At 49.3% G+C, this 19,113-nt stretch overlaps 2 non-coding genes across 2 annotated transcripts; both read left to right on the top strand.

Annotated features, from left to right (window-relative positions):
- Positions 1-9,360: 9,360 nt before the first annotated feature.
- TRNAK-UUU (transfer RNA lysine (anticodon UUU)) lies at positions 9,361-9,433 on the top strand. The gene has a single exon. It is a non-coding gene; the product is annotated as a tRNA-Lys (tRNA).
- Positions 9,434-11,503: 2,070 nt separating this feature from the next.
- On the top strand, positions 11,504-11,576 carry TRNAK-UUU (transfer RNA lysine (anticodon UUU)). Its single transcript has one exon. It is a non-coding gene; the product is annotated as a tRNA-Lys (tRNA).
- The last annotated feature ends 7,537 nt before the right edge of the window (positions 11,577-19,113 follow it).

The raw sequence follows: 19,113 nt of genomic DNA, 5'->3' as shown, positions 1-19,113 counted from the left end.
TTTTCATCGTGAGGCAGTCATGACTTGGATTAACTCGCAGGATGTACATCGGCATGGCACGGGTGGCCGCCTGGAGGAAGACGTGACTGAGTCTGTGGATAGGTGTAAATGCTTCACACTGCGGAGAAGATGGCGCTGATGCTGATGCTGATGTTGATAAACCTAATGACGGTTCTATTGAGAAGCATGGTCAGCGCCATAATGTTATGATAGTTATGAATGCTCCGCTTCGAATAGTCTGCATGACTCACACTGAGGTTTGCCTCCGACGCTAGGCACCTTTTCACTACCGATGTCATAGCACAGACGAAAAGCAGCGTCAAAGGGAGTGTGTCTAGTCAAGTTAGGATTTTTGACTGTGCACGTGGGATGGTAGGAGTCTTGGATTTAAAGGTTTTGGTGTCATTGGCTTTCTACATTCGCTTCCACTGACGAGATATTGTTACAGCCCCCAAATTTTATTTTGGTCTGTAGGGAAGAACAAAGTTTTCGGGTTGCCCCTAGGCAATATTCATTACTAAACACATGGACACCATTGACAAGGTATTGTTAGCTCTATCCAATAGTTTTTCGAGGGTGTCGCTTGCCAGCACTGACAGCAGGTTGCGAACGCAGCGATGGCGGTGGCGATTATATTGATGTTTTTTTGGTTCATATTCAGCTGAGGGCTGCGGATGTATGGGCATAGACTCACGGTAAGGCTGGTCGGTTGATACGCACCAATTCATGTCGGCCTACCATATACTGAATGAGGAACACGTATTGTGTCGTGTTGTCGGCTGCACCATGTTCAAGGGAAATGCTGTTGTTCTGTGATGCTTAGCAACCAAAATAGTGGCCATGTATCTAGCGCGCAGTTACTCGCAACATATAAGCCAGTGCATTCGCCCTTTCCTACCCGCTCATTGGTTTATCTTTTTAGGATTATATTTGTTCACACACAGCCATCGATGGGATCGATAAAAGTAGATAAATCAAAACCGTTGCAAGATCCAAGTGTACATTCAGCAACCAAGATTAACCGGAGCTAATTATTGCCGAACTCCCCTTAGGCGTGTATGGAGAAAGCCGTTAACATTAGTCACACTCCCTTGAAGCAGTCGCCAAAATCTTGATGCGAGGCGCCCGGAGGCGCAGCATCTGGAACCCAAAAACAAAAAAAGCACGCCCTTGGCTCAGATTGCCAGCCATAAGAACCATGCGAACACAAAACAACCGCTAGAACATGTTGAGGCAGTTTCAAAGATAGACAGTGGTATAGCCCTATTCCTCGGGGAAAAACAGGAGAATGGAGATATAGTTGGGTTGATATTTAGGCAACGTCCATTTATCGAAATGTCAACTCAGTTATACTTCCATTCTTCTGACCTTCTCCGAGGAATAGGGCCAATACTATTGTCTTATGAATGTGACTAATGCTCCTCGCTAATGCACTGAGCAGACTACGTCAGTTTCAGAAGGGTCATTTCCGGCCCGTGATAGTGCTGGGGGAGTCCGGGTATTCACCTGGTGAAGCCTACGTAGGCAATTGGCGGCGAGCTCGCTGCACAACTGTGCGGTAGAGGAGGAACAAAGAATGGGGAAGCCCGTACTGCCGTTGGTCGTTGCCATCAGCATGATATTGCTTTGTCACGGTGAAAAGCATTCATGGTGCGCCAGGTTCGTCGCGTACCACCGGGACACTCCGACTCTCGTCGGTGGCGAACACCCTTTTAGCAAGGGGGCTATGAAAAATAACCTTTGTTTTGTCGTTGTCGCACGCCTCGTATGTGTCGATGCAGGGCATTCCATAGGCCACGCCCATTTCATGCGACAAACTCATTACGCATGCCGGGAAATGTGATGCGACGAACTGCACACAAGACAAAATGCTTATGCGGAGCCGTGGGCGAGAAGTCATACGAGGGACGTGTTGAAGTCACAATAGATTGAGAACTGAAAACATTTCCCAGAAGAACAGGGGAAACGAGGATCGCACGTACGACGAAGTGAATAACCGCGCTTTCGGCATTACATGATGTTTTCATGTATGTGTGACATCATGTACTGATATCAGTGTATGTGGTTCGTTCCGATTTTCATGCAGACAATTTCTGCGCAATGCGCGTCGAGCGGCGAAATTCTATGCAAAGTTCTGCCCAGCTGCATTATATCCTTCAAATCAACAATAAGCCGGTGTTGTCGACGCTCCCGGTGGTTTCAATGAGCTCGCTTGCTTCCCCAAATCTGCATTTTATGCAGTAATCCACCAAAGAAAGAAACCCATACCAACACAGCACCTAGTCCCTGACAAGCGCCCGAAGTGTACGACACATGCGGCGCAGTTTCTGTGAGATGAAGGAGGGGGCCCGCTGCTGCTGTTAGGGTAGCGCGGCTGTCCGCATTCTTGGATGTCTAGTCATTTCCACATAACTCCTAGATTTTCTACACAGGTACATATGGTCTCAACCTAACCAAACCCGCACTTGGAATTGTCGCATTTTAACTCTGGTGACACCATGTGATCCGAAACTTCTCGGAAATGATTTCGGCGTTTGATGGAGTTGATAAGCATCACCGTCTGAAGTGGTGGGGCGTTATATCTCGATGACTCCAGAAACGCAGTTTTCCCAAACGTGTCGGGATACAAGGTCATTGTCGGGCTGATTCTGTTCCTTGGAAGGCCATGGTCCAAATCAGGTGCTGAGTCCAACTGCCACAGTCCTAACGTTAATCTTCTGAGATGTCACGAGGACGCACCTGCTGCGAGCAGTCACATGCTCTGTTAACAGTTACATTATAATCACGTACTGTATAATGGTCCATTATGCAGTCAGGCATGTCAACCCAAATGCGAAAAGCCTTGGGGAAGGGAAACCATGCGCGAGAGGGATATCAACCCCTAGTACCTTAAAAAGGGCTTTACTATTGGGCAGCGATGCATTTTTCTGATAGTGGCTCTCCAGCGCACGTCATTAACAGCATGAGAAAACAGCACCAAGAATCTTATAGAAGGTGAGGCTGTTCAAGCAGAAACTGCAGGCGTGCTGCTCTGTGAACAGCTACCAACAGAAATTCGCGTGCACGTGCGGTGGTCTGCGAGTGTTATCACTTTTTTCCTTCAATTGTTGTCGGAGACTAACACAATGCACGTTATTTCCTTGTTTGGCAGCCTTGTTTAAAAGGGAAGGCAATCGACGACCGATAAGTGGAATATGAAATGGATACATATTAAAATAGGACGGCCTTCAGTTCCTGTTTTTCGCTATTGCTAGTGAAGTCTTCCAGCTAGTACTTTGAAAGGAAATATCCACAACATCTGATGCAATCCTTTTTATGAGACCTCGATATCAGGGGACATGCATGTTGCCGAGGCGCGATCTGGACAACCCCGTCCCGCAGTCCCCCGTCGACAGTCACGACAGCGATTCTCGGAGAACACGCAGACCAGCCGATCGCGAATTCAACACCTCTTCTTGCTGGGAGCCAGCCTGTAAGGTAGCGCTCAAACCCCTTTCCACGATCGCCCGGTGCGTTGAATAATTGCGCTCTGGCATGAGATCCGCACGTTTGAAGGTGCTATGCCCTCGTCGTCGCTAGTGAAAGTGCATCAGCGCGTAACCGCAGGCAGGCTTCCCGGAATGATTCAGTGGGACCCAGATTAAACGGTAGGCAAATTTGGAGGATTTTCAGCAGACCGCCGACCCGAAATACTTTGCTGGCCCTGGTACATTTCCTCTCACCATACCCGGGAAACACAGCCGCACCTACCATTATGATGCTCCAAGTAAAAGGTAGACGCCATTAAAATTTCCACGCCGTGAACGATTACTTTGAGGAGGCGCCGCATTCCGACCAACCTCATGTAGCACGCCACGCGTGCTCGGCATCACTTGCAAGGGAAGCACGGACGTGCTGCCGCCGGCGACCGGGCGCCCGTTGTTCGTGCGTTTTAACAGTACATTGAACAGAGCTGTTGTGACCTGCGCGAAGCGTCGAACCTCACCTGCCGATGGTCGAACCTCACCTGCCGGTCGCCGAACCTCACCTGCCGATCGTCGAACCTCACCTGCCGATCGTCGAACCTCACTTGCCGATCGTTGAACCTCACCTGCGCGAAGCGTTGAACCTCACCTGCCGATCGTCAAACCTCACCTGCCGATTGTCGAACCTCACCTGCCGATCGTCGAACCTCACCTGCCGATTGTCGAACCTCACCTGCCGATTGTCGAACCTCATCTGCCGAACGTCGCGGGGATGATGAAACCACTGGCCAAGAGCCAGACTCAATGTCCCGTTCTAGTACCCCGGCGCACCCAGGAGATTTACACCGCGATTGTATTCACGCCGGCGCGGTGGTACCTGTATTCACATCAACGCGGCCAGCGAGGCGCGACGGGTGCCGCCTGCCTGCGGCGCAAAAGCCAATGCAGCCGATCGAAGACGAGAGCTTAGGTAGAGACGACGAAGGGTCCGCTGCTCTGGTGACTCCACCGCCTTCCGCTATCGACTACGTCACGGACGAGAAGTCTGACGCATGTGTTGTAGGATGATGACCTCCGAGCGTGACCACAGTGTTGAAAGAGGATGATCTCCGATCGGAACGCTCTCGTCATCCGGTTGGTATCAGCTGCCCGGCTTTGCTGGTCTGGAGCGGGCGACGTGGCTGCTGGTGACGTCACAGAAGCCCTGACACGGAACGGTCGTGCCAGCAGACAGGCCGGTGCACCAGGTATAGAACTTACCGGCTTACCTGCACTTACCCCTCACACTTACAAGCTTACCGCCACTCCTAGGATAACAACAAGGCGTCTGCACACCGTCGCGGTCGTGGTTGTTCGTTCAAATCAAAATCCGCTCGTTCAAATGCTGATTCGCATAGCTCGTGAGCTCCGAATCTTCAGAAAAGACCTCAGGGTTGATACAATATTTGTGCAGGATTTTGGACGGAACCCTCTAAAAAAGTCAGGTTGCACTAAAACCAATACACTCCGGAGACAAGACGCGACCAATGTGCAGGAAGGATGGGTGTTGCTTGAAGTTCGGGCTGTACCGCAGAAAAAGCAGACTTCAAGAGCGATCTGACCGTTGGCAGCCGAGCCACCCGCAGCACGCTATTGTCAGTAGAGTCCTGCGTGGACCACAAGTCTACTTCGGTCACCCCTTCAACTTGAGGTCCCCGATAGTGACGCTGACCGGCTGTGGGAATGCCGAAAACTCACTGGCACTGCGCTGGGACGCTGCCCGCCTGCTGACAACACAAACGTCAAGGAGCGGAGCCGTGCTTAGGCTGACTCGCCAGTTCGATTGTCATGATTTGTATGATAAGCCCCATCTCAATAACCTAGACACATTGAAAACCTTACAATATCGTGGTCCATATTTTCCAGTGTCTCATCTACTGTCAAAGCATCTGCCAACCCCTCCTCACTAGGCATAACGAGATCCAAAACCTTATCTTCCCGAGTGAATTCACACACCACTTGCCGATTTTTTTTTCAAACCGGCAACTATATTTCTGTGGTTATCTGGCAATTGTTCAAAATCTACACTCCAGCCCGGGATGTTGAAATCCCCCAGCACTACACATTTTTCATTCACATCTCTGCCAATTTCTTCGCAAATTTCTGTGTCCACACTCTGATAACTATTCGGAGGCCTAGAGAAGGTTTCAATGCCTAACTTGCTGCCCTTTGCCATAACCAAATCCACCGAAATATACCCAGGATTCTACACTATCACCCGTCTTTCATGGTATCTACAGTCTGACATTTTATATTCTGCCTTACATATACTACTGTCCCACCTCCTTTTTCGCTTCTCTGTAAAAAGTAAACACATTGTAGCCAAGAACTTCAAACTCACGTTAACTATCCCCAAAAACCTGCTCACTGATCCAAGATTCAATAACAGCTTCCATGTTCATTTTTTTTCCCAAGCAGCACGCAAGGAGTTCGCTAAGCCTGCTTCTGATGCTTCTTGCATTTGCGTATAACCACGTAAAGTTTTGCCGCACCTATTTTTGGCTCACTGCTCAAAAATTTGGAATTTTCATTGCTTAGGTGTTCTATGTTCCCCCCCCCCCCCCCCATCCCAGAAGTCAGTTTCCCTGAAGGATACGCTCTCACACCCTACACAGAATGTGTGCACCGTTCTCAGAGAAATGGAGGCCATCCCCTGATACGGGTCTCTACAATTAAATAACCCGTCTCACTCGCTTACAAAAGTGAGACCTAGCTTTCCGCAAAGTTTTCCTACCCTAGCGTTGGCCATCAACGTCCTGGAGCTCCACTTAGGAAGTGCTTCGATTTTGGGAAGATCCTGTTGCTACCTTCCTGCCCTCACTGTGCTGCAGAGTGGCCACAATGGTTATATAATCCTCAATCACTGTTCTTACTTTTTTCCTGCCCTATGTTATTGACCCCAACCTGCACAATCACTGCACTGGCCTGGTTTTCACTGGTGACCTGCGCTGTCACTGTTATTAGGTCCTTGATCTTGGCTGCAGGCTTAATTAGACATCTCCTTCCTTTCCTTCCATTACAAAAAAACCCTATTGGGATGTCTAACTGGAGAGCCCCTTGCCATCAGAACACTGCCTCACCGTCACTGTTACTTGGACCCACCCCACCCCTGGGTCCATTCTGTAGTGCCTCAAAACCATTCCTAGTAGGCACGTCCACACTTCTTACATTTACATGTGAAGGTCTTGATCCTTATTCTAAGCTACCTGCCATATGCCATCTTTGTGAGTGGGGTGCCCCTCCTTGCTACCATCCTGGCCTTCATCTGGTCTTTTATCTATAACCCTGCCCTGTCTAGCCTGCACCCTGTGACCTGTATCTAGTCTACCCTCCTCACCCCTGTCCTGCCTAATCCTAAGGTTCTTGAGCTCCTCGAGTATAGCTAAAACCTCACTCTTAACTCCCCGCACTCCGCTGCCACCTTTGCCAACTCCTTAGCGTTGCTAAAATCAATGCAATCCTGCCATCCTTGAAAATATGTAGTTCTTTCCTCGGAGCCAAATTCTTACTCCAAGTTCTCCACACACACACAAACACACTCTGTACTCTGCCTAGCTTTTCCTTTATACTCACAATCTTCTGACGAATCAGGTCACATCTGCATTCACACTTTCTTGCACTAGTACTCTTTTTTTGTTCTTCAGATTTTTCGTGATTTTTTTATCTCCTTGTACTATCTAGCAAAGTAGTACTTACACTATACATAACCCTATTTGGCAAGCTGATTTCAACCTTAACTTACAATAGCCTCGCCCTAACTTCTACTAACTCCGAAAACATTTCCTAAGTCTGGCTACTGAAAGTAATTACAAGTAAAACAATAGAACAGACAATAGAGGCAAACGCAAAGCAAAGCAACGCCTTCGTTATCAACGCCGTAAAATCTCACATATTCTTCCAATGTGCTTTATATATGCGCTCATGGTGACCTGGGATCCAGGGTGGCGGCACGTGCTTTTTTAAGGAAGGGAGGGGATGGGCTGACCGCCCCATGGATGAAGCAGGTAAACCCTGAATTACGGGCTTTCCAAGTTTAAGCTCTTAAACTGTTACGTGTGTTATGACTTTATGTCTATGCAATTTATTGTTCCGTTTGATAAAGCAATAAACATTGACAATGCACGTTCACGCAGGAAATTTCAACCACCCATTTAGAATCGATTCGTAACAATTCATGTAACAGGTGTGAGCGTTAGCGAGTCTTAAAAGCCAAAATCTCGATACTCAGCGTTGCAGATCTGCACGCACGTAAGTAGCATCCATCACACATACACGGCTACGGCGTTAACATGTTAACATAACGTAAAATGGTCCGGTAATTGCCAGCTGACGACCCGTAACTAGCTGTTACGGGTCCTCGCGTCCGGTTAGTGGAGGTGCAACAGGTAGGGGAGACGTGGCTGGGTGTAGCGTGCACGCAGTTTTTTGCAGCACGGGCTGATGCCAAATGTCGCCAAAACTGAGATGTTATTGTGTGGCGACCGTTGACACCTCAGCCAGGTCCGAGAGCATCTGTCCATGGATCGGGTGTTACAGTGTTCTGAAACTTCGCGAAATCTCGGAACCGTTAGGACCCACCTCTGTCATGGGGCTGTCACGTGGATTAGGTAGTAAACAAAGGAATTAACATCTTGATAGGCATTTTAAATGATACACACGCATTTTCTCTAGCCATGTTACTCAGGATCGCCGTGGCCCTGGTTCCGTTCCACATACGCTAGTACGCCCACATGTATGGTAGCGCAAATTGTCAAACCACCTCAAAACTGCTCAAAGTCTTCAACTTCGCTGCCAGGCTCATCTCAGGTCGACAAAAATATGACCACATATCGAATGTACTCAGTCATTTAGGCTGACTGTCCGCATATGAGCTTATTTCTTACACTAATCCTTGTCTGTTGTACAGCGTTCCGATCACTGGGAAGCCTGCCGTGGCACGCTTTGCGCTAGTGAACAATCGTAACCGCGTGGTCTGAGACACGAGGCAGTCACGACATCTGAACCTGCGTCGTAGGCAAAACAACCACGGAAACAGACAGGAAACAGCAGTGGGTCTCGACCCAACTGCGGCAGCTCAGGTGCAGCCCGGGCTGCTGCTCCCAACTGCGGCAGCTCAGGTGCTGCCGGGCTGCTGCTCCCAACTGCGGCAGCTCAAGTGCAGCCCGGGCTGTTGCTCCCAGCTGCAGCAGGTCAGATGCTCTAGGTCGGCGGCGGCACGGCGATGGCAGCTTACCGTGAGCTGGGGAGTGCTCGGCCTGCACACCAGCGCACCTGGCGGACAGATGCGCAACACGCTCTTGGAGGCGAGAGCGGGGAATAGGTTCTGGATGCTACCGTTACCTTTCCTTATTTATTCATGTGCTTTGCGTCCTGCGTCCATGCCGGTAAATGACCGAAGCCAGCAGGGGTTTGCTTGTGGTCGTGTCATGTAAAGGTGGAACCATACACAGGGGGTACGAAATGTACACTAAAATGACAGACATCTACACAGATACGACATGTGAATCACCCAAGAACACTTGAAAAAAGGAAATGACGCAAATTCAAAAACATCACAACCATTGGTGAAAATAGCATCATTCCAAAAAGCGATGTCTCAAAGCACAATTAATCTGTGGCGTGGCATGGCAGAAAATTCAGGCGGCATTGCGCAGCATACCCCGAGTACCTATGCATTTCCTTTTGAGTAATGCGCTCTGTATTTGCATTGAGGTCGGCGTGTTCCAGAGCACGACTACGCATCTGAACCCGGCGAAAACTTGGCGAACATGAATGGTTCCAAATGTGAACTCCATTCTGCAAGCGTGTTTTATGCCCGCGACTGGTCAAAAAATGTACCCAAAATGTACGGAACCGAGCCCGGATAGCTCAGTTGGTAGAGCGTTAGGCTTTTAACCTAACGGTCCAGGGTTCGAGTCCCTGTTCGGGCGTTGTTTTAGCTGGTACTCCCCGTCAGCAGGACGTCTTGTACCGGGGTTGCTTTGAAATTGCTATTTCTAAGATCACTAACTGGCGTTGGGCGTCAGCGAGCTAGTGGGGAGTAAAGAAATAAGGGAGTAAGGTGTATGGAAGTTTGTAAATTGTGAGCGAGCATGTGAGCTCATAAATAAGGCGTAAGTAGATATGTGAGATTCGCATGACTTTCACGCTTTGCCCGCGTTTTGCATCGGGAATGGTATCTTGCAGCTTATTTTGGTTTTGTATCGATATCAAAGGGCAAAAGATACGACAAGACTTCACGGCTTCAAAAGCAGTTTTCAAAAAATGATACCTGTCAAAAAAAGTTCTCACCCTAACCAACGGAATGTTTGGCATGGCCAGCCTTTTTTAATTCGTTTTATTGCAGATGAAACTCATATAACGAAAAAGAATATGATGTCTATGATGCATTAAATTTTATTTGCCTCTATTTTGCGTTTTTTGGCGCTACTATGATTGTATTGCAACGGTTTCTGATAGCTTTAGCTGATAGCTGCAGGCGACAGTATGGGCTGTTCTAAATGTCCTTGACCTCAGAAAAGACACCTTTTTTATCCCTGTATCAGGTGACCGGGGATTAGTAGTGGAGGAACCGGCCAGCCGACCAGGAGGGTCTGACATCCTGCCGCTTCGCTGGGCCATTATTGAGGAGGATTTAGAGATGTGCCAGCTGTTCCTGCCGAAGAGGGCGTAAAATGGCTCTCAATCATGGAAGCTCTTGTTTCTTCACTCTGTGGGAAGCACGGAAAGAATAATTCGTCACATATACATGTCTATTGCACACAATTTGTCGGAGAAACAATTACTATGTATAACATGTGCCAAGTCAGCAAAGCAATTTATACTGGCTGATACCATCGGGTTAATCCCTATCCACTTTCGTAAGTTATTCAGTGTTTTAAAGAGGAACATATTATTTCAACATAGATACAACAGTAGTATTAGCCTTATTCTTCGAAGAAAAACCAACAGATGGAGATATAGTTGAGTTGATATTTCGACAACATGCCAAACCAATGTGTTGGCACCACGTAGATATGCATAATGGGGAGGATATACTGTTTACAAAAAAGAACTGCGTAAGGTGATGAAAACACTGATTCCTAAAACTGAATCAAATATTCGTATAGTTTACACAGGTCCCTTGCCACATAGCCTTGCGTGCCCAGCACATGAGACCGCAAGTTGCAGCGGCACGTAATTATCGTATGAAATTATCAAATGGTTACGACTGTAACTACCATGCATCAGCTTGTAAATGCTGCTATCAAAATATCTGCTATCAAAGTATCTATCGCAGTTGAGTTTTGTTGTACATTCCAAACGCTTCCAGAAAACCATGCCGTCTTTCGCTGCCAGCGCCAGATTTGCTACATTTCAATTACAACTTAGTAAGGCTGCTGCGATGCTTTTGTAACACTGTAGCAATTCCATATCACATCTCATGAAAGTGTTGTAGATGTTGTTTCCCGTAGTAGCATTTCTCGATTGCAAATAGACATGTTCACGAATCATTTCACCCAGCTGTGCAGAATGTCACTTGGCCAAGTTAGTGACATGTTGCATCTTTTAGCAGGGAGACGTTGCTCTCCGAATTAATTGAAAAATAAATCCAGTGAAATTTACAATCCAGAGGGCGCAATAATGCATTCTGATTGTTACCGTGGCGCCCGTCTGCCGCCCGTAATGAATGAATGCACGGGAGATGAATGAAATACCGCTAATCGTCGGCAATCACAGCACATGCGCTACCGACGTTTTGTTTAAAACACTCGGTAGTGGCGACGGGCGGTCAATCGATGGCATGCAGACTTGAAATAGTGAAGTTGCAACCCCTTAGGTAAAGTTGATGTTTGAACGGGATCGAACGCATAGTTATGGACAAATAGGTGGTAAATACATCACACATGCGTTAGTGTGAATTTCGACACGGTCCTGGAGATGGGCTCTTTCCATTCTGCGAGTACGTGTTTTATGTTGGCTACTGGCAACGTAGGATGGCCCAAATTAAACCGTAAGAGGCCCGGATAGCTCAGTTGGTAGAGCGTTAGGCTTTTAACCTAACGGTCCAGGGTTCGAGTCCCTGTTCGGGCGGGGTTTTGACAGGCATACCTCGTCAACGCTACGCTGGTAGAGCGTTAGGCTTTTAACCTAACGGTCCAGGGTTCGAGTCCCTGTTCGGGCGGGGTTTCGTCAGGCATGCCTTGTCAACGGAATCGAACCGGGAAACAGCACAGTTTCCGGTAGGTCTCACCATCGATCTTTCTCCTCTGTCGTCCTTTTCTCCTGTGTTGATCTTTGCCCATTTCAAGTTCAGCGCTTTGCCCTTTTCTTGCATCAGGAATGATATCTTGCAGCCTTCTCAGTGTTTGTTAGGTATTAAAAGAGTAAGTGGACGACAAGCCTTTACGGCTTCAAAAACAATGTCCAAAAGATATTCGCTTTCTTTCTTTCGCGGAAGCGGTCGATCGTTATGCGACTACTCTCGTTATCCTGTACAGCAAGTATTTTCATTCCTGTTACGTCGAGAATAAAACACATCCACTGATCAGTTTTCCGCCCTGGTACCCCAGACGAGGGTCATATAGAGACACAAGTGGTAGTCATATTACCCTCGGCACCAAACATAGCAGCCAAGTTCACAGCCCACCTATCGTACACCGATGTTGGACCAGCACTTCTACCCGAAAGACACCCAGCACTGGATCATCGCCGCTGTCGGAGTGACGGCATCTACCACTCCGTTACTGCATTATCATAATCGTACGATGCGGTGTAGCCAAGCCGAGTTCCTAAATGCAGTGGGTCTCGACCTTACTGAGACAGTGTTCTCCCGGTGGTAAGCTTCACGCGGCGGTCCTCGGTGCTGTGAAAGCTAGTCCGTTCCTATCACACATCCAAAAATTATAGGTGTGAGAAATTCTTCCCGATTATCCTCTAGACACAGTAATTGACACCTCAAATCTTTCAAAGATATTTCTTTAAGAAACGCTGTCGTTTTTGTCCGTCCGCTCGCCGCCGTCCAATGTTAGCCATATGGCCAACGTCGCGCGGGCTACAGAGACTGCAATGCGCAGCTCGCCACGCTGCATCGCCGCCAGAGCTGGCTGTGAGTTCGTAGACGCTCGGAGTGTGGGCATAAAACGCCTCCGAGTCTCTTGGTGTGCTTGACTGGAACATGTTTGCCAGCTACGACGGGCTATTGGTGCTTATGGTGTGTCGGCATGGGATGGGTAAAAAAACCGGCATATTACACAGACACGCAAGTTCTCTGAAACGGCTCATCCGATCGCCTTGACACCTCCGCCAATCAATTTCATGCAATGAGATGAATCATGGGGCGCAACATCGAGGCCTGAGCTGAGGTCAAACACCTCGAAAGCGCGAAGGCAAAATTTTGCATGCAAATGCAGACAACTCATATCTCAGAGCCTACTGCACCGATAGCTGTGAAACCTTCATCACTTAACGCCCCATGCCTGATTCTCTTTTGAGGTCCCAATTTTGGTAATCCTAGGTCAGGCCAAAAGTCGTCAAATTTCCCAAAGTCCAAAATTTTTGCTTGCAGACAACTTGTAGATGAGAATCTAACACGCCTATAGCCGCCGGACCTTACCATTTAATAAGCCATTTACCCTAATCCTCTGCTGAAGCTGCAAGTATGACGCCATTTATAATTGTCTTTTCCTTTCGCGTTTGTTCCAAGAAGAAGTGCAGCATAGTTAGGCTGGCCGGCCTTATGAGGTTATATTTCCCTCAGCGGAGGTGTTGTGCTGAAAATCGCGCGTTGCATTGTGCATGGTGTCGCCACGATTAACAGAACCTTGGCCGTGGGACACGTGATGATGCGTAGCTCATTATTGTGTGTGGTGTGCGAATACCGTTTTGTCGTAATTATGTGCATGCCTCCTCAGCAGTCTTTTGTTGGTTGCTGGTTTCAAGTCGTTCATTAGTTCGCCGAGTCGGACTGAGCCTGGACCGAAATGAACTGGGTTGGTCATTGTCCTGCCGTGACAGATAAATGACCTCAGGATCCTTCTTGAGAACACGCTTCCAGCACTCTGTGCATAGCCTGTCACGGGGGTGCAAGTTCCAGGCGCAAACAAGAGGAAAACTGACGGAAGTGACGTCACTGCCTTAGTCAACGGAAGCCTTGAGCTCCGCCGTGCGTGTTGTGCGCCGCCGTCTCAATACTTGATTCGACGATTACGGCTGTCCCGAATGTGTTGGACGAAATATCTCTTGCACAGTGTACTTTGTATGCCCTTACTCACAAAAAACAAGTCTGCATAAGCAGTTTGCGCTAGTGCCCTTGCATTGGCGCACACAATATGGAGAAATGTTAATGCCGTGATGTGCACGACCGCGAAGATCATAGAAATGCCTACGCGCTTTGATACAACAAAAATAAGGATAACGTTTGGCTCTATGATAAACATTACAGCTGCTCGGTGTGTCCCATCGAGTGGTAAAAGTTTAGAGATGATCGGAGCAATAGTTCTCGAATGAGTTGTGTGCAGGTAAGAATGTTGGAATTTGTGACATTTGACGACCTCTGGCCTGATCTAAATTCCTTAAATTTGGAGTCGCAACAGGGAATCAGGTACGGGGCATCCAAAAGTGAAGTTTTCACAGGGATCGGTGCAGTAGGTCCTGAGATCTGAGTGGTCCGCATTTGCATGTAAAATTTTGCATTCGCGTTTTCGAGCTGTTTGTCCTCACGTCAGGTCTCAACATTGCCTCCCTACGACTCACCTTAATGCACGGAATCGATTGGTGGAGGTTTCAAGGCGATCGAACGAGCCGTTTCGGAGATGTTGTGTGTCTATATCATATGTCGGCTTTTTAGACTCTGCCCGTCGGCATGGCGCAGTAGACGGGCATCAATAGTTCTGACTTTTATCAACAGACGGCGCCACCAGAGGCGCTGTGCACCGATTGTGCTGTTTTTTATTAACACGGTCGAAAGAAGCGCTCGTATGACTTTTGTATCCAAAATACTGCTGCGTTCGGCTTTATTGAATGCAGCAGCAACAAACAAATAAAAGTCCTCAACAAATAGCAAATTCATACTTTCCATACTATACGCCAACTGCGGCCCTTCAATACGACTAGCAACGTAGTATTGTCATCATCATTCAGAGTGAGGTCATCCGTCCCTCTTATCCTCCATCTCGCTTCATTCTGCATCTTCGCGACACCCCGCTTCTCTGGGGCGGGCTGCATGCGTCAGCCACGAGTGGGCCGAGAGCCCCGTGGGAAGGGGACCCTGACCGAGCTTTAACCTAGTGCGCGTGGGCGGGTTAAAGCTCGGCGGTTGGCCCCCCAGGCACATGCAAGTCTGCCCCACTGTTAATCATTATCCTTCATTCCATAATCCTGAAATGAACATTTATGGTCGAAAGGGCTCTAATAAAAAAACCAGAGCGAGGTATCTCGGAGCATGCCTGCTATTTATGAGGTTTCTGAGCATCCCAAGTTCTTTCAAACAACTTAATATCTGTGATGATTTAGAAGTCTGTTGCCGTCTACCACCCGGATATCGTTTTGAGTCCAAGAAGTTTGATAATCTTTTTTAGACTTGGACTCGGACATGTCCAGAATGTGGTCAAATGGTTATCATAAGATTCAGTTCAGTGACGCTCACAAGCTTCTTTTAGGAGACGTTGATTCATTGATTTATTCTTTGACAATCGAACAGGATTTCACAAAAATGGAACGTTTCCGACATGCCGTCTGAACCGCTGAACACGTGTTCCCGATCACGTGTTCCCGAACCGTCAGGCTTTGATGTAAGGTTTTTGTTTATGTGACTCTCGCAATGCATGCTGCACCACAACTGCTCGCTAAATATTTCGCCTGGATACATTTGTCGACAGCTTATACCAATGGCCGTGCCAGGCCCGGCTTCGAGAGGGGTAACGCGCTGTGTTTGCCCGCAGGCTGGGGTCCGCACGGTATCTGCACCGAATTTTGGAGTGGGCTGGCGTCTGCGGTCAGCCGGACACTCTCACTGCGTGGCATCATATGTCGTTCTGTGGCTGATTTTGAAACCATGGAGAGGAAAATCCAGCTTGCTGTTTTGACACCCTCTCCCTATACGCCCCTCATGGTCAACCTAAAAAATGTCCGCGGCGGTGAAAAGCTAGTCGGACCTGTTGATACTGCGCAGCATTTTCGCTATTTTGTAAGACGAGATGAAACTGGTAGCCATCTTAATATATTGCGAACATCAATCGCATCGATGTTTACGACTAAATGACTCGTGGAGCGAAATTGAGAACTTATATTCAAATACCTGTGGATTCCACACCGCGGTTTTCCTGGCGGCCGAAGCCGCCAGAGTACTAGCCATTGGTATGCTAGCTAAAACCCTGAAAAAGCGATAGAAACCGCATATCGACCCGCTAGATGAAGACCTGTGGAATCAGTTTTAGACTGACAGACAGACAGACATTCCTTTCGATAGTTCCAGCAGCGCGTAACGCCTCTTTTTCAGATATACGAAGCTGCCTAGTGCAGTGATGTTGCTGGTAACTAATTAAAGATGATTGCTTCTTTGAAATTTATTCTGGATGAGTTTGCATGATTGGTTTTCGTTTCAGAGCACCTGGTTATCAGAGCTTGGTTGTGTGTTCCCTGTATCCACCACCCAGTGTTGTCCATCTTAACGGATTATTTTGCCTCGGCCCTTTCGGTAGACGGAAATGCGGATGATTTTACGTGCAGCACAATGCAGCGGCACGGCCGCCCCGGACCTGGGTCGACCTTTGTTGGCTAGATGTCAGTAGACCTTTCTATTTCAGTTTGGCCAAACAACGCGCCCGCTCTGGGACTTGTACCTGATTCCACCCGATTGCGAGTCCAACATCTTGGTACAAGGCCACGGACATGCAGCATCACAGATGACTGTTGATGACTGATAATCATAGGTCCAAAATAAATACCGCAAACCTAGGGCAATCTCTCCGGTGGTTTAGCATTCTGGTAGAAAATGTTAACAGCCTCGTACTTTATGATCATTATTGGTGGGCTATCTGTCCAACCACAGAAAAATTAGACGCGTTACATTTTTCAAGAAAATTGTGTTATAGGTCACCAAACCTGTCACTTTGAAACGGTGTCCACAAGGACCCGTCATGTGTTGGTTGCTGATACCTTCGCGCAGTGACGTATAAAACCTTACGGCACGCTCGCTCATTCTTTATTCAAGAGGACTGGCAATGCACTTGTCTGCTCATGTGCCAGTAAAAATGGCTGTGATGTAAAGCACGCCTGCTGTTTTTATAGCGCTTGTATATAACGCTTTGTTCAAGTTGCTCATCAAACTTTTCGATCTCACCCGATGACTTTTTCATGTAATTAACACGCAACTTGTACGCTCCCTTGATGTCGATGTTGTGAAGCCGGCTGCCGCTCAGCTCACGTTGCCCATAAGCTTAATAAATGGAATAAATATGTATTCAGTCAACATCCACAGACCGTACAATGCTCTGGAAAACTAGCGTATCGAAAAAGGCTTTCCAATGATCATATTTATGAACTTCTTATGTGCATATGTGAGAGTCTGCTATGTGTGAGCATCGTACTACGTTTCAGTATGCCAATTCAATATATAACAAAACATCCTCGTTGTGGCAGCTCTGTAAGAAGGCGAGAAGTGTCTCCTTGACTCATTTCTTGCAGCACCGATTTGAGCCACATTCCGAGTCACCACGAGTCCCAGAGTCAACACAACAGAGCACACGCTCCAGAGTGGGCCCATCGCAAACCGCTAACAAACGCCTTCTCTCGGCGGCCATCTTGCCTGCCAGGCCCGGCAGTACGACAGCGCCAGCCTTGTCTTCTGCTGACGGTGGCGTCGGCAAGATGGCGGCGACTGCGGCGGCGCCTCAGGCGCTGAAGATGGGCGGGTCAATGTCCCGGATGATGGGTCCGCTGCCGATGCCGCCGTCCTCGCGGTGCACGCTGGTGTGGCCGCCGACGACACCCCCGTGGCCGTAGCCCTTGGGGATGTACACCGGGGCGACTGTGGGGGAGGGTGGAGGGGAAGGTCAGCAGTCAGCGACCTCGCTCGGTCAGCAGAACGGTGATGGCGACGTCGCACAGGCGCGAGTTTTCAAACGGGGCAGGTGGTCGGAAATGTAGCTCTGACCAAGGTTGCTACGATGAGGCGTATGGCTGCACACCGTCTAACCAGTTATCAGCTCCTAAGCCGCACCTTCTGATTGACAGCGGAGCTAAGGTTCGGTTGCAAGGAGAACTAACTAGCGAGGCTGAACAGGCATTATACTGAGGCATTATCTATGAAATCATTTTAGAATACAGAAATAGCCGCAGAACGTCGTCAAACATTGCATACGTTTCACGCTGCCTTGTGTATTTGGGGTGCATAGAAGTTTACACGGCATGAAAAATAAGTGTGAGCTGGAAGGCAATGTGGGAGCTTGAGTCGTACTATCTCAGGAGGTCTGAAACACTATTGGCATGGTCTATAACCAATTTGGTTGTGACAAAATTATTTGGAGCATTAGGAACAGCGTCCAGGGCCTTTGCATAGTCCTTTTATAATTACAAGGCACGTTTACAAGCTACATACCTCCATAGCCTCTGATGACTGTTTGCGCATCATTCCATGGATTTGATCGCTAGCTGTACCAACTCACCACCATGCGAGCCAGCGTAGATAGGGTGGTATTCGCCATGGCCGATAGGTGGCAGGGCCTGTCCGCCACTGTAGTGGTGGCTCTCGTGTCCCGTCTCGGTGACGACGTGGCGCGCTGCATGACCTCCATGCGGCACCGGCGGCAGCACGATCGGCAGGATGTAGATGTACGGCCCGTGGCCGCCGTAGCCGCCGTAGCCGCCGGCGCCGCCGCCGAAGCCGCCGGGCGCCGGCGCGAAGTGCGGCGAGAGGTACGAATTCTCCGCCTCGCGGTCCTCCTCGCTGGCGGCCGTGTCAGCGTCGGCCGCCTCCTCCCCCGCATCGGACTTTGCCTCGGCGTCGGCGGCGGTCTTCTCGTCACCGGCGTCAGCGAGCTTCCGCGACCGCGTCTGGTGCTTGGCGAGTTGCAGCGCAATGGGACGCCAGCCTACCTCCTGGCCGATGGCGCCAGCGGCGGCTGCAGAGCACCAGAACACACGTGTTACCAGCCCACCTCCTGGCCGATGGCGCCAGCGGCGGCTGCAGAGCACCAGAACACACGTGTTACCAGCCCACAACCTGGCCGATGGCGCCGGCGGAGGCTGCGGAGCACCAGAACACACGTGTTACCAGCCCACCTCCAGGCGGATGGCGCCGGCAGCGGCTACGGAGCACCAGAACACACGTGTTACCAGCCCACAACCTGGCCGATGGCGCCGGCGGCAGCTGCGGAGCACCAGAACACACGTGTTACCAGCCCACCTCCAGGCGGATGGCGCCGGCGGCGGCTGCAGAGCACCAGAACACACGTGTTACCAGCCTACCTCCTGGTCGATGGCGCCGGCAGCGGCTGCAGAGCACCAGAACACACGTGTTACCAGCCCACCTCCCGGCCGGTTGCGCCAGCGGCGGCTGCGGAGCATTGATGGCTTTCCCAGGATTCGGGAGGGGGGGGGGGTTACCAACTTGGGTTCAGTCTTCCCCCCC

This window comes from Pollicipes pollicipes, unplaced genomic scaffold (genome assembly GCF_011947565.3).
Source record: "Pollicipes pollicipes isolate AB1234 unplaced genomic scaffold, Ppol_2.1 Scaffold_4219;HRSCAF=4965_pilon_pilon_pilon, whole genome shotgun sequence".
Classification (NCBI taxonomy): Eukaryota; Metazoa; Arthropoda; class Thecostraca; order Pollicipedomorpha; family Pollicipedidae; genus Pollicipes; species Pollicipes pollicipes.
The sequence above is the reverse complement of the archived record's forward strand: the minus strand, read 5'-3'. Positions and strand labels throughout refer to the sequence as shown.